The following is a 16563-nucleotide window of genomic DNA, read 5'->3' on the forward strand; positions in this document are numbered from 1 at the left end:
TTCACAGACAAGGCTTAAGATAGTCCTGGACTAAAATGCATGTTTGAGCTGTTTTTAGGCTTTTAAAAAGATGTGGCACATGTGAGCTTCTGAAAACAGTCTTAAGCCTGAAATAAGATCCTGAGTTTGAATCATTACACACAAATCCAATAGTACTCGCCTGAAATGGGCTATAAATCAGATTAACCAGTTGTCAATCAGTCTATTAGGGCAAGGATGAAAAAGGACCTAGGCAGGCATTTTAGTAACATGTCAGCTCTAGAGTTTAGCACATTTATTGGACAGGTCACTGCAAACACATACTGTACATGCATTTCCAAACATCTACATTATCTACATTACATCTACATTATCTACAAATCTACATTACATGAAATCTGCAGCACACTCATACTGAAAACAATAAAATTGGTTGTCAGGTTCTCTGTCTGAATTTGTCATGAATTTGGTACATTTTGGTAAAACAATGTACAGATAGTCATGAATATTACAGGTTTGTTACATCAAGAAGCTATTTTACAATAGTGAGTGCAAGTAATGTTTTACAGTGTAATTTTTACCATGTCAATTATGAAATTTAATATAAAAACAAGAATTTAACAGTAGGATTACACATTTGCACAACACCTTGTCAGTGTTTTATCAAGTAATATAGACAGTTAAGATTTAATGGAAATTAAATGAGTATCATAAATTAAGCAGATAAGCTGCTACATACTGTAAATACAGTACATACATCTGAATGAGTAACATAACATACCACGCTCATCCAGCACCCATGGCCATGCACAGCTCTCAGATGCCAGAACTGTGTCAGCTGACTGCAGCTTTTCAGGTGCTTCCCTGTTGTACTCATCTACAGCCGCACTAAATTTGGCCTTTTCCTCCAAAATTTTTTATACGGAGTTTGTGTCTTCTTTTGTTTCCATCTGAAAAGACAATGCAATGCCATAATATGTGCAATTTAAGACTCTTTCTTAAATTAAAAAAAAAAAAAAAAAATTACTGTACGTATTTGTTAAAGTACATAACATTTATTTCTTTCCCAAAGTTCTTCAGTTTAGTGCTATCCAAGGTCTCACTATTATAAAACAACACAACCCAGTGTTGAAATTGTTAAAATGGCCTATTATGTAAAATTCACTTTTACATGGTGTTTGAACATTGTGTCCCCGTGTGTATAACCAACCACCCTACAATCATACAAATCTATTTTTTTATAATCCCCATAAATCAGAAGCAGTGTCTGAAAACACACTGTTCCAGTTTTCTCCCTACTGTGACATCATTGTAGGGAAAAGCCCCATTCACTGGCGATGATCTCTGCATTATTAGCATAGATCCTGCCCTGAGGGAGCCGCACACAGTCCGCCATGTTTATACCCTTGCCAGAGCAGATAGTGATATAATGTTTCAGCTATTCATACATTATAACTAATCTGTTGATGGCTGTAATAATGAACATCTGTGGTTAAAAACTAAGCTCAGAATCGATCCAGAATCGTTGGAGAGAGAATCTCCACCCCTAGTATGATCAACACAATATTAGGTTAAACAAACTGTTCCTGTAGGCCAGGCCTGTATGCGTAACATGCCAAGTTGATGCTTCCTCTGAAGACTGCTTCACTCTCTCGCATGTCACGTGACGTGACCAGAGTGTAATCGCAGCCTTTGCATTTAAAAAATCTTGTTTTATCATATCGTGATATTATCACAAATGCAATTAATCGTTCAGCCCTATTTGTGATCCAACTTTTCATATCCAGAACATGCAAGTACCGCACCTTATAACGTGTGTTTTCGCAAATCACCTTTCTGAATGTGCTAATGTGGCTAAAGTTACCATTGTCTCTTACTGTATTCACAGAGACCAGAGCGTCATTTTTAACCTGAAAACGCTCACTGTCTATAATTCTGAAGCACACTTTTAGTACTTAAAAACAAAACTAATGACATAGCTCTGATCTCTGTGAATACAGAGACAATAAGTTTAGCCACATTAGCCATACAGCATGGTAAAAAACACACACAAACATTCACAATATATAACGTGGTACTTACATGTTCTGAATATGAATGTGGATCACAAACAGTTGGTATTAATCTTTTTGTGAATTTTATTCACTGCATGAGATTCTTCAGACTCCAGCTGTTGTTGCTGGAGTATCCAAACTAACACAAGCTATAAAGGCTACACACTCTTTTGAAAAGGGAGCGAAAGCAGCTGATCATTTGTATTTAAAGAGACACATGAAAACACCATGTTTTTGCTCACACCCAAATAAAACATACTATAATAAATAATCCCTGGGGTAATTTGAATTGAAACTTCACAGACACATTCTTTTATTACATCTTGTAAAAAGGGGGATAATATTTCCCCTTTAAGGCCAATTCACACCACACAGGTTAATGCCAACAAACACCAACAATCAAGCTGACATTTATGAAGATAACTGCCCCAACAGACACCAACAAATGCTGATTGAACATGTTGAGACAGGTGAAAAAAAACACCATCAGACTTGATGCATTTGTTGGTGTTTGTCTGAGAGTTGTGAATTGGCCTTTAAAAGCTTTAAAATTATTTAATGTTTAAAATGATCTAACCTGTTTGACGGTAAAGATCTCGCGTCTCAGTTGTCTTCTGGAGTCCCTGTTGACTGCTTGCATTCTCCTTACTTGTTGCTAAATTATTGATAAGATATGCTTTTACAATAGAAATAAACATGTACATTATGATTATAAGGATGAGGCTTAAATTTTTAAAAAAGTAGAAACAGAAAAGTCATACACAACACTACAGTCAAAGTTCTGTTACTGAAAGGGTTAAAACAATGAGTACAGTGCTAAAGTAATCTAAAATATGCCTACCTGTGTCAGCCCACTGCTGGATCTCACTGGTCCAGTCTTAAAGCGTGTCATCGGTTACTGCAAACTCTGTCTTTAGTGCATCAAGGTTTAGGGACTCCTCCTGAATTTGTGCTTTTGTCTAATGAACAATACCATAAAGTGCATTTGTTAAGAGATAAAAACTAATGACAGATGCATACATGATTAATGACCCTTTTCAAATGGAAAAACAGGATATACATTTTCTTTTATTAATACATAAAGTTGGTCTTGGAATTCACAGTTTTGACTTTATAGTTGTCGCTTGCCTACTGAACCACAGCAAATACTACAGCAAAATTAAACACTAAAAGACTACAGCTGTCACCTGTAAAAGAGAAAAGCAATTTAGAAACATACCTTTATTAATCTTCGGGACAGCAAGTTTGCAAGGTTGTCAATTTTGTGTTGATTCCATGCCATGGCCTAGATAGTAATCATGTCTGTCCTAGCTAAACAATATAAAATAATATAAATAATCGATAGCTCCCATTAATGTTGCATACCAATTTTTCCATTTTGGTTTGTTTAGAAGACTGATATGAAAATGATGTTGGACTTGCATTAACACCTCTAGGGATGATCAAGTGTCAGGTAAAAGTTTAATACTAATGCCATTCAAAAATGAATGGATTTTTTGCGTCCCATTTGGTAACTTTGCATTTTATATGTTTGTAGTTATGCACTTACCTCCTTTGGTCATGTATTTACTGCATATAGCAGTTCTCCACAAGAAGCTGTTTACTCGCTCCACCTCTTCACCCAAGGTGGTGCCTGCTCCTTCTTGGTTTCGGCCACCCCACTTAATCTTGTGCATGGAGAGCAAATATTTAACAAATAAAACAACCACATCTTTTAGAATATACACACAATTTCACAATTACTGATCATAAATGCACAAGTCACAAATTGGTACCCTCATGTTCTGGAAAACAGTTTACCTCACATCTCCAAGAGTGGGCCTTTGCATGCATCACTGACAGGAATGGCTTCATGTGCAGGAGAGGAGAAAGCTCTGGACAATCATTAACTCTCTGCAGGTATGGCCAGTACTTGCATATTACGTCAGTGCACATGAACTGAACATTCCTTGGAGTCAGCTCCTTTTGGAGAAACAAAGGATATGCAAATATTTCCCCCCTCATCATGTTCAGACTCCTCAGCAGCACACCATGCCGACAGACAGCCACCTCCATCCCCTCCTCATCCAGCTTGTTGATTTTCTTTGGGATGGACACCCGTGCTGCAGTCCACTGACTCGATCCACAGACACCTTTTCCAGCGGACTATCAAGAGGAGAAAGAAATGTGATGATCCAACAACATTGTATTAAATGATGTTTGTGGATAAATGTCTAAGGAAATATGTGGGGTGAAAAAAATGCCAACAGACAGACATTTCAAATGACCACTAATTGAATTTTTGCTTTACTGCAAGCCATGCGAGATAGAAAGATATGACAATTCAATGCATTGGTCTTAATTTTGCTATTGTGTTTACATGAATATGTCCATTGCTATTTTTTGTTCAGGAAATACAATTTTAGAAAGCACTATGACAAAACAATACAACCTACGTGCTTTGTCTTCTTATTAATGTAGTCCACGAACTTGGAAACATCTTCATCCTCACAGACAAAGACACCCTTGAACAGACCATGATCTTCAGCCCTTGAATATAATTACATAATTATTTAATGAAAAGCTAATTGGCATTAAATATTATTTCAATGCTTTTCACACTGATATAGAATTTTTCCTACCTTCTTTTGAAGCGATACAATTTCCTGTTACCATCTACTGACACAGCAAGCATAAATGGAGAACAGGCTGGACAGTCAAACACTTTCAGTCCACAGAGCTGATCAATTTCGAACTGGCAGTATCTCCATTCGAAAAAACTTCTTTGAAAAGCATCTGTGCAGATCTTTCCATCCTGTAAAATAACACACACACAAAAAAACATAAACCTTGTAAGAAATAGCTCACTCCCAAACATGAAAAGATGAAAAAAGGAAATAATTCAGTAGTTCATTCAATTAATACTCGGCCAAAGAACTCCGTCCGCTGTTCCAATAAACTGATGAAGGACTGTCTAGAAAGTCCAGGAGCAGTCAATTTCATGTGGTCATATGACACAAACACATCAATTTTATACAGTGTTTCACAGCTTGCTGTGGCAGGCCAGTAACCAGACTTGATCAGTTGGTCGTTCTGCTCATATGGCATGTTGAGCATGTGAAGGTTGGCAAGCTGACACTGTAGCGACCTATTGAAATAATGTATAGTATAAAAACAAAATAATCAAAATATATATATATTTTTTTTAAATACACTGGACTCACCATCAATTCCAATAAGAATAGCCTTTTTACCTCCTGACACCACAATGGTATCAGTGGCACAGCTGCAAATTTGATCAGGTGTCTCTAGAGGCAAAAGGCAATCTGGAAAAAAAAAGTAAGGCTAGAAAATTCAACCTTTACCAAAAATACCATAGCTGCATTATTATTATGATTACATGGAAATTCACATGATAGATTAACATGAAGGTATTATAAATTCTAAAACAACTGAATTACATGCCTTTTTCCTCAAAATGGAATTGGCTGTCAATATCCACCTTCACCAAAGTTGACGGGGATATGGCCCGAAAGAATCCTTCTACATCTGTCTCTCGGTTGTGCAGTTTCCTTTCATGGGCCAAAATATCACCGTCTGCACAGTACAGCTGTTGAGGAACACAGTCTTTACAGCGGATAACAGATCGCTTCAGTTGGCAGTGCTGGCACTGTCTGATCTCCGTGTACTCAGCTGTTAATAAAGATTCCACCATCTCTGGCCTCAAAGCTGCCCACTTCTTTTAGTCTGGGCCATGCGAACTGACCATGTGTTTGAGGAAGTCGGATTTGAGCACTGAATGTCTCCAGTATCAGCCAACAGATCCTCTACCTCTTGATGAAGAGTTTCTGAATTAGAAAAAAACTAAAGTAATTATAGTGTTCATGGCAGTTGGTTAGACTGATCATTACAAAGCAGTGATTATACTGAGAACTCTTTAAACAATACACATATACACACCTATATCTTCAACTGCTGGCCAAACAGTGTGAGAAGGCAGTGATGGACGGCAGTGAAAAACAATGAAACAACAAAAAGTCACTAATAACTCTGCATGACTAGTTATTTTGAAAAGTGTTCATGTCATTACTCACCATGATCAATGTCTACTTGCCCAGACTCCAAAGATGATGACGTAGCTGGACTGTTAATCGTTGTAGCTAAAAAAACAGATTAAGATTAATAGAAACATACAGAACAGACAAAATATGATGCTACTCATTATGAGAGGAGAAACATGTATAAGCTGCAAGAATACATTGTGCAAAATATAACAAATGTACCTTTGGAGATGTTTGCCTTGGTAAGTTTTGGCCTTCTCCGTTTTGGCACAAGATGCCCAAACTCATCCCTCTCTACAAAAGAGACTGGTCTGAGACGAGTGCTACAGGCTTGTTTGGTCTTCTTTTTCAGCTAGAAAAAAAGAGGACTTATTTTTTCTTTTGTAAATTCATGTTGAAACAAAACGCTAAGATGATCATAAGCTAGGTCTTTTAAATATATTAACAGATAAAAATACAGCAAATTAATTTGAATTAAAAAGTAGTTAAATTAAAACAAAAAAAATTGAAATGAAATGTATTCAACATTACTGGTGGAGGGTTGAAGGTTAGTAGAATTTCTTCAGCTGCTTCAAGTGCAGCACTGGCAGCTTTGAGTTCAAGTTCCCTTGTAATAATTGCAGCTTCCTGACATAATTGGTCAAAACCTGAGTTTTGACAAGATGCCATATTGAAGAAGAGAAAGAAAGAGAAATAATCAAAGAAAAGTCGAAAGACAAAGAGACGAAGGAAGAGAAGAGGAATGGAGGGGGAAAGAGTCGCTGTGTATGTGTGTGTGTGTGTGTGTGTGTGTGTGTGTGTGTGTGTGTGTGTGTGTGAGAGAGAGAGAGAGAGAGTGTGAGAGTGAGAGTGTGTGTGTGTGTGTGTGTGTGTGTGTGTGTGTGTGTGTGTGTGTGTGTGTGTGTCAGAGAGACAAGAGATTTGCAAGAGATGGCTCTTAAAAGAGCCGTTGGGTTAATATGTTGTAGGAAGTCTGTATGGAAGAGTGGGATCTGAAGTTACTGCAAGGTAGAAAAAGAAATGCTGAATTACATTTTTTGCATATTAAATAAAAGGTATTAACAGCATGGCAACTGCTGCAATAACTGTGCTTTTACTACACATGGCACGTGTAACTGCTGTTTAATATCGCGATGCTTTCCAATCGAGAGTTGGGTCACGCTTATTCAACGCGAACAAGAAATCGTACTATACAATGCGATTTAACCACGTAATTAAGTCGTGCGAATTAGTACGAATTCACCTTGACGAGGTTGTTTTAAATGCAATGAAGAAATCGTATGAATTCGTACGACCCAGCTCGTATGATTTAGCCACTTGGTTAATTCGTACAAATTAGTATGAATTCGCTGTGAGATAGGGTTGGATCATCATATTGGTTTCTGGGTTTCTTTCGTGCATCATAAGTCATATTATGTTTTGTTTGAAACTTGAGAATACAAAGTTCATTGAGGAACTTGCAAAGACTGTAAAATTCTTTTGTTTCTAATTTGATAAATTTTTTAAGAGCGAAATATCACTAACTTTTTATGTGTAATTAAATTATTATGGCATATATGTCCATATACATAATTTAGTCAAGAGCAAAACTACACTTCAAGAGAACTTATGTTGAGCCTCAGAAGTCCAGGCCATCAGCAGGACCAGCCCGAACACCATACACACAGAAGATGCCCTCATGATTTCTGATCTGAAGTTGATCTGGAAACGTGATAATTGCTGTAGATGTCTGAGACAACCCGTGCCTGCTTTACGTTTTTAAGCACTTTCGGACGTGATGCAAGATAGAAACTCAGATCTGCGGTTAGATAAGGACATATACTGCAGCCCCCACCTCTTCTTCAATGCCTACACGGATAATCACATTTGCTATATTGGCTTTCTTTTTTGCAAGAAGAGATTGCGAGGTGATAAAATGCAGATGTCACAAGTTTACAGCAATGATACACATCTTCAGACAGTACAGTTTTTTGCTGATGCCCATACCAGAAAGTGCCATACTTATTTAATTTATGTATGTTTTAACATTCTGTGTAAAATCATTTCTGCATTACTCTTGTATGTCCAAAATGCCTAAAGACTCATCTATTCCATGTGGTAAATTCATGATCTGACTTTTTCCACCTGTCAGCGTTTGGAAAATGGAAACAAAGTACATGCCCACTGCATTTATTTTCAATAGGCAAATATTAAACTATATAGAAACGTGTTGAAATAAATAATACTTTGTGTATAATAACTTTCATTAACAAAAAGAACACTTAACAGAGCAATATTTAATTCACACCAACTAATGTTTTCTCATTACTTTAACTCATCAAAATAATTTTAAAAAATTCAAAAAATGTTATATGTTATACGAGATTCAAATTTTTAAGTCAGCTTAATATAATTTAAGTTGAAATGACTTGCTGATTCAACTTAAAAAAAATTAAGGTAGAACTGCACTTTTTAAGTTAAGTTGAAATAGGTGGAATTTTTTTACAATGCAGATATGAATATGCATCAATTTTTCATGGAATTATGGATTTTCAGGGCAAATATGAATATACTTAGTCATGTATGTAACTATAATTATTTATATATAAATATGATATATATTATTTAATCATATGCTATTTGCCATGTTGCTAATAATTTCTAATAAAAAACAATTATGATTTTATTTTAAACTTTATTTAAACATTATTATAATTATTATGCTATACTACTAATAATTTTAAATAAAAAATGTAAGATTTATTTTCTATATGAAAAAAATTTGCTTGTTTAGATGATTATCAGATTATTTAAATATCACATTTAATTTTTTTTTTTATCAAGATCCCACACAAGTTTTATCTTATGTGTTTTTGTAATGGTTTATTTAGTGCGCTTGTGGAGAAAAAAAAAAAAAAAAAAAAAAAAAAAAACCAACCCACACTGTAAAAAGTGATTTGTTGGCTCAACATCTATTACTCAAGATAAATAGAATAAACTCAAAAATATATATATTCATAACATTTCAAGCTCTACTTAACATTTTCTAGTGTATGCAACACAAAAATGTATATTAAAAGGTGAACATAAGTGTATTCATAAAGTAAATGAAAAAACGTAAGTAACATCAACTAGCATTAAAACTTGGTTAAAATTAAGTAAACATAAAATATAATATTTTACGTATTTGTGAGCTGCGTGATATGCAAATATTCTATTCAGCCAATGAGCGAAGCTGGAGCCATTTTGAAGCGTTATGTGGTGAAGACAGCGAATACTCTGTCAGGTCTTTAAAGAAAACTAAATAAAACATTAGAGTTTGACTATTTAAACATTCATAAACACTGGTTTATTGTGTTAGTGGGGTGTATTCCTTAACCGGAAGCGCAACACAACATTTTCTGAAGTTCGATGTGGTGAAGACGGAGATAAGAGGTAAGCTAAAGCTTAGCTTTATATTAACAAAGTAAAACATTAGATTTTGACTTTTAAACATTCATTAACACTCATTTATTGTGTTAGTGGGGTGTATTTGTAAACTGGAAGCACAACGCAACGTTTTGACGATGTGGTGACGATGGTGAAAGGAGGTAAGCTAAAGCTTCGCTTTATATTAACGAAATAAAATATAAGTGTGTCGTTTAATGTCCACTCATTTATTGCATTTGTAGTCACTGGGGATTTGTTAAACTTGTATTTTTAATTGAATTAATTATTCAACAATCAGAAACATGTTACTCATACTTTGCAACTATTTCTATATCCAGTTTTGCACGTGAATCAGGAAACCGGTTTGCACGCGATTATATAACGTTATATATATTTATAAATGTGCGTGCTTCCATCGAACGTATTGAGTGCTTATGCAGTGTTTGTATTCACGAAGACTACTTAAGGTAAAAGTATCGAGTTTGCACTAATGCATATGCATTAATGCATTGAGTTTTCACACAGCTCCAAAAATAATACATAATAAAAATTGAAAAAGCTAGCCTAATCCTTTTTCATGTTGTTTAATACTGTTGTTTTTCTCTATCTGTCTTTCCAGTGCGAACATTTGTGGTGCAACAATAGAAGGATATGGTGCATCCTGTTTTTGGAGGTATACAATTTTGTTAATTTCACACTTGACTATTAATTGTTTTTGAAAAATTGGCTTTGCCAAAATAAAAGGTGAACCTGGCATCCCAGCTAGAAATGTTATTGTTATAAGAATGTTTTGAGAACATTATGCTATGTTCTGGTAATGTTTTCAGCGGCAAGTTTTATTTATGTTCCCAGAATATTCTCTTAAAAAGGTAGGATAACATTATTTAAAAACATTGTAAAAATGTTCAGTGATAACATCGTTAGAACATTATCCCCTAACGTTCTTATAAAGTTTTTAGAGGGAAGTTTCCCATCGGGCGCTGATTGTTTTGATGTCAAGCTCCAATGTCATTAAATAACTCCACAAACAGCATTACCAGATTCACATTACAAACCATTGACTTTATTGCTGACATACATCTACAAAAGTTGTTATTGAGAATTAACAGAGGTTTAGATGTTGATGATTTGTTGAAAATAAGTTTGGTTTGATGTCACCGTGATCGAGGGCAGTGCTTACTTCAGTTAGGCAGTTTGACTCGACTGTTTTAGTGTTAGTTTTTCCTCTGGCTGCTCTTGCTGTTTGTTGTGGCAAGAAAAGCAAGAGATGTTTAGCTGTTGTCAGATGATTGGTGATAAGTATATAATTGTCATCATGCAGTGTCTTTATTCACTGACCTAATGACTGAGCTTTATATGAAAAAAATATTAACTTTGAGCTGGATCTTTTCTAGAATAACAACAAAAGTTGAATAAATCAGATCAAAATAATAAATCTGAAAAATGTTCACTAAACACTTCAAAACTCCTGCAAGATTTATTCACACACAGACATCAAGAATCAGCGTATGAATCTCAACAATGGTGACATGCTTCATGCCGCAATGCATTCTGGGTGCCTCATACAAAACTCATCCATGGCTCCCAGAATGCATTGCGGCACGAAGCATGTCACCATTGTTGAGATACATACGCTGATTCTTGATGTCTGTGTGTAAGTGACTCTTGCAGGAGGTTTGAAGTGTTTAGTGAACAATGTGTTTTTCAAATTTTCTGATTTCTTGAAGAGATCCAACAAAGTTAATCACATTTTGCTCATAATAAAGCTCAGTCATTAGATCAGTGAAATAAGCCACTAAATGATGATTATGTTCTTATCATCTAGCAGCTGACCACATTGTCTCTTGTGTTTTTTTTATTTGCCATAACAAACAGCAAGAGCAGCCAGAGAAACAATAACACTAAAACAGTCGAGTCAAACTGCCTAACTGAAGTAAGCACTGCCCTCGATCACGGTGACATCAAACCAAACTTATTTTCAACAAATCATCAACATCTAAACCTCTGTTAATTCTCAATAACAACTTTTGTAGATGTATGTCAGCAATAAAGTCAATGGTTTGTAATGTGAAGCTGGTAATGCTGTTTGTGGAGTTGTTTAATGACATTGGAGCTTGACATCAAAGAATTTTGTGTTTAGACATCAACCTGATTTTCATTTTCAATCAAAGTTTGGCATCTATGGGTGATGTTGAAGTCCACATCCAGTGCCCGATGGGAAACTTCCCTCTGAAAACTTTATAAGAACGTTAGGGGATAATGATCTAACAATGTTATCACTGAACATTTTTACAATGTTTTTAAATAATGTTATCCTACCTTTTTAGGAGAATATTCTGGGAACATAAATAAAACTTGCCGCTGAAAACATTACCAGAACATAGCATAATGTTCTCAAAACATTCTTATAACAATAACATTTCTAGCTGGGATATTTTCTGCATTTTGGGTGATTTGTCTGCTTTTAAAGGCATCATGTTTTTCTCAGTCAGTTAAGATACAGTATAAAAGCTTGTGTAAGGACCATGAAAATCAACTTTTTTGTTTCATGTACTTGTACTTTTCAGTCCAATGCTGTCTGCGGAAATACACAGAGAAGTTGATTCAGTGTTTAATGGTGTACATCTCTGACAATGCTGATAATCTCATCAGGCATTACTAGGTGAGTGTCTGAAATACATTGAATGCTATACATAAGGCAGTAGTATTTAAACCTGGTCTTGGGGACCCCCTGCTCTGCACATTTTTGCATGCCTCCCTTATTTAACACCCCTGATTCAGATCATCAGCTTGTTAGGAGAGAGCTTCATGAACTAAGAGAGACATAAGCCCTATACAGTAACTGTTATACACTATTTTCCCCCTAATTTTCCATACATTTATATTATCCTACGCACATTTGAGAAGAAAAGAACACATTTAATAGCAAAACAACCTATTTGCAAATTAGCATAAATCACATTAATACATTTTACAGTCCTACTATCCTGTTGTTGCCACAGTTATGTTCAGTTTTCACAAACTTTTTAGTTTGTTTTCATCCGTCATGTCTCCTTTGTCTTAGTTTCTCGCCACTCATCCGTTACCATGGACAATTCATCATTTAGTTCGTCACCATTACATATTTAAGTTGCTCTTGTTCACTCAGTGTTTGTCCGGTCACGTTTAAGGGTATATTTACACGACGATGTTCTAAAATCGTAAAGTTTTTTCTTTCTACAGATGACTTAAAAAAAACTATCCCCATTCATACGGGTTCGCAAAAAAAAAAAAAAAAAAAAAAACTGTATTATGTATGCCAGACAAGTAGTTGGTAATGTCACTTTGAAAAGAAACTACTTGCCTGCACATACGCATTCTTTTACAGAGCACTCGCAGAAAACACCTTACCTTTGCGTTGAAAAGTAAGGTGGATAGACTAAATACATAATACGCATGTGCGTGCTATCACTGTTTTCACAGATTCATGTTTTTGCAGTTTATACGGAGATGACAATTGTATCGTTTTCAAAAACTTTTTGAAACCCATTTTCAAAAGTTTGTGTTTTCAGGCCACCAAAATGCTGTTGTGTAAATGAACGGCCATAACGGCTAAAAAAGTTTTCCATTTGTTGTTGAAAACAGCTTTTTGTAAACAGCCCCTAAGTTAAGTGTATTGCGTCCTGTTCGCCTGTCATTTGGATTATTGTTATTAAAGCTTTGTGTTGGCACCTTCTTCTTCATCTTCGTCTGTTTGCATGCAACCACCCTTGACAGTTGTTTAGAGTAAAATAAAATAAAACCGAAATGAAACTATAAACTAACACTTATTTTATTTATTAAATATAAAGGTGATTTCTTTTTATTTCAAAACATTCTATCTCACTTTGTGTTATATAAATACATTATATTTTCCCCACTGTAAAACAATCTGAAACTACCACATAATGTAAGTAAATACACATTTTCTATGCTTTTCTTTAGGATAGCCATGGTGACCTAAAGGAACTGGAACAGCACACACACTGAGGATTATCACAGAGGTGGCTTCATGGACGATCCTTTAGAGACTGTAACTTTCTTTTGGTCAAATTGTCACTTTTTTCAGAAGTACTACAGTCATGATTTTTGGTTTTAGACTATTTAAGTTGCTGTTTCCAGAGTAGTATTGCAATCTCTGTCAGAAAACCTAAAATGCTTTATTTTTGTACTGATTTTACTAATTGTACTAATTGTGTGAAAACCTTTTGTTGAAATGCTGTCCAAAAATGAAGTAAAATGCTGTTTTGTGTTTATTGTATGTTTTGCACTTATTTTAAGACATTGAATGTTCTAGAGCAGTACAGTAAGTTTTATTCAATAGCTCAAGGTCTAAAATTAATTAAAATTAAGTTTGTTCAACTCAATTTACTGTCTTTTTTTTAATGTAAATTAGCTTAAATGTTAAGTTAACACAACTTGCTATTACTTGGTAAATTCAACTTGTTTTTAAGTAAAGAATGTTGAGTAAACAAATATATTTAAGTACTTATAACAAAGGATTTCTTGTTAGTTTTACATAAATTTGCTTCAAGTTGGATTTACTTAAAAAGTGTGATGCAAAAATGGTGCATATGTATTTTAAGTAAATCCAACACATCATTTTTTACAGTGCACCCCCCTCCCCATTATCAAACTGTGACATCTTTCTGTCTGACATTAATCTGGTGAGGTTTATTCCACTAAGATGTTTTCAGTGCTTAGGATTTTATGCCGTCCATATGAATTTTCAACGTGATCTCATGAGAAAACGTGTGTATTTTTACATAAATTGTGGTTCTACCACACGTACATTTACTTACATTTTCATACACACAAAAACGTACAACATTGACGCATTTATAGCACTAAAACGTAAAAATACTTACGTATTAACAGCAAAAAAACGTAAATCATGTAAAGTGAAGTGTGAATGTATATGAATTCCCATGTAATAATATTAAAATCGTGGCTTTAATGATTTAACGATGTTTTTAGTCGAATTTATTGAAAGCAGTTTACTCATCTACTTAATATGAAATAACATTTCTGTTCGTGACTTGTGCTGCTCGTTTCGGAGGATTACATAATGTTAAACAAGACTACAATTTAAAACCTTATGAATAAAATTTCTGTAATTGTTTAACCATTTTGTAATATTTAGTTTATTTGCTGTGAGACACAGAAAGGTGTTTTCTCCTATGCAGCGACTGACAATACAACCATAAGATACACCAAAACACAACATAAATTCACAAATCACATCAATTTTATTTGTTCGCTGTACTCCCAATCTTTAGAATCCATATGTTTGTAAGGAACAGATTCAATTTCAGCCCTTTATCCATCGATCTTCATCTTCATTCTCAGCAACAGCGACCGTCACAGTCAAAGCTCGCGCTCGTTATGATTCAAATTTGAAAGTAGCGCCACCCTCGAGAAGCGTTACGACATGGTTTACGGCACTGATATCAAACGCTCATTGGTTCTCACCTGCTTCGTCACAGATTGCGACATGCCGTGTTTCAGTGGATTGACATTTGAAATGAGTGCGCGCCTTCACGGAGAGAAGCCGGATTCATCATATTTTCATGGATTAATAAGTTAAATTCTGCTCTGTACCCTATAAAAAACTATTACCGCCAGAGAGGACTGTGACTGGACTCATCATCATTTGAACTACTTTTGGTACCACTTTTGACATTTTCGCAATAAATAAATTATTGTGATTACGCTTGTTTGTCTGTCATTCTTTTATTTATAACAGTAGGTAGTTTAAAGAAATAGCTATGGGTAGGTTTAGGGGTAGGTGTAGGATTAGTGGCTCAAAATATCGTTTTAATGTTATATTTTTACTAAAATTGTCATTTTCCTACACATTTCTGTTCTTTATGTTTTATTCTTTTAACATTCTGTATAAAATTGGAAGGTTTAGGTTCGGGGTGGGGTTTAGGGATCTTACATTTATCTACAAAACGATAAAATGGAAATTATACATATATCTTTATGACATGAAAGATTCGTAAATATTTTACGTTTTTTCGCTGTAAAAACGTAAGTATTTTTACGTTTTAGTGCCATAATTACGTCAATATTGTACGTTTTAGCACCTTTCTAAACGTACAAAAATGTATGTTTAGTGTCTTTGAAAGTTACGTATTAATACCTACGTATTAACAATGAGACCAGGCTGATATCCTAATCTTTTATTATCCTCACAGCACGTCAGTTATGCGGTGATGCGCTGTGAAATTATTGCGGGGCAAATTTATTATAATATTTAATAGCCTAATAAAAGTAGGCCTAGCTTACCTAATAGTAATAATAATAGACTAGAAGAATGTAACAGGCTTACATTAATTGGAAATGCCAAATCCTCTTAATATTGCCAGTATTTGTCGGAGTAACGTAGCCCTCAATCACGCTGCAGTGTTTGTCAGAGCTGCCGCCTTCTCCACCCCCAAGAACAGAGTGAAATTCTCCGACTCCGATACAGGAAAAATAAAACAGAACTTATAACATTGGGGCTAATATGTTAGCAAGCAAGCTGCTGGTAGTTTTGGACTACAGTCCTTAAAGTTAACTACAAGTAAGCGAACCTTCAACCAGCTGTAGCATTATGCCAGTTCCCGACGGTTCTATGCTATCCGTTGTTTCTTTCACTAAGTGAAGCAACACTTCATAGTTTACTAGTAATATATAGTAAATATATGGCCATAGGACTTTGAAATATCAGAATTTAAGCCTTAGGCTACCTTTATCTCCCAGGACAGTTGATGAATCTTCCAAAAGTTTCAATTCACATGCGGCAGCAGCACATTCCACCGCACCAATAACACAGGGCTGCCCGCGGACGTGCCTGGCTTTAAATCGGCGCTACTAAACACGGATATCGGCCGATGTCGATATATTAAAAAAAGACAAATATCGGCCCGATATATCGGTCGACCTCTAGTTTTTACTTTTAGACACAAGTAAGTTGCACTTGCACGTGTATTATTATTTATTATTTATTTTTATTTATTCATATCTGAGTGTACCTTCACCACGTGATATGTGTGTGGAAATTGCTGCGTTGTGACAGC

General features: G+C 35.1%; 2 long non-coding RNA genes across 2 annotated transcripts; one reads left to right on the top strand and one right to left on the bottom strand.

Annotated features, from left to right (window-relative positions):
* LOC127497356 (uncharacterized) lies at positions 1 to 5274 on the bottom strand. The gene is made up of 8 exons (XR_007925516.1): positions 4938 to 5274; positions 4655 to 4827; positions 4469 to 4562; positions 3583 to 4178; positions 3253 to 3344; positions 2875 to 2992; positions 2611 to 2688; positions 1 to 929 (listed from the first exon to the last, which is right to left on the bottom strand). It is a non-coding gene; the product is annotated as an uncharacterized LOC127497356 (long non-coding RNA).
* Positions 5275 to 8833: 3559 nt separating this feature from the next.
* LOC127497244 (uncharacterized) lies at positions 8834 to 13866 on the top strand. The gene is made up of 5 exons (XR_007925485.1): positions 8834 to 9487; positions 9575 to 9642; positions 10101 to 10154; positions 12049 to 12143; positions 13445 to 13866. It is a non-coding gene; the product is annotated as an uncharacterized LOC127497244 (long non-coding RNA).
* The last annotated feature ends 2697 nt before the right edge of the window (positions 13867 to 16563 follow it).

Source organism: Ctenopharyngodon idella, chromosome 16 (assembly GCF_019924925.1).
Source record: "Ctenopharyngodon idella isolate HZGC_01 chromosome 16, HZGC01, whole genome shotgun sequence".
NCBI classification, from domain to species: Eukaryota; Metazoa; Chordata; class Actinopteri; order Cypriniformes; family Xenocyprididae; genus Ctenopharyngodon; species Ctenopharyngodon idella.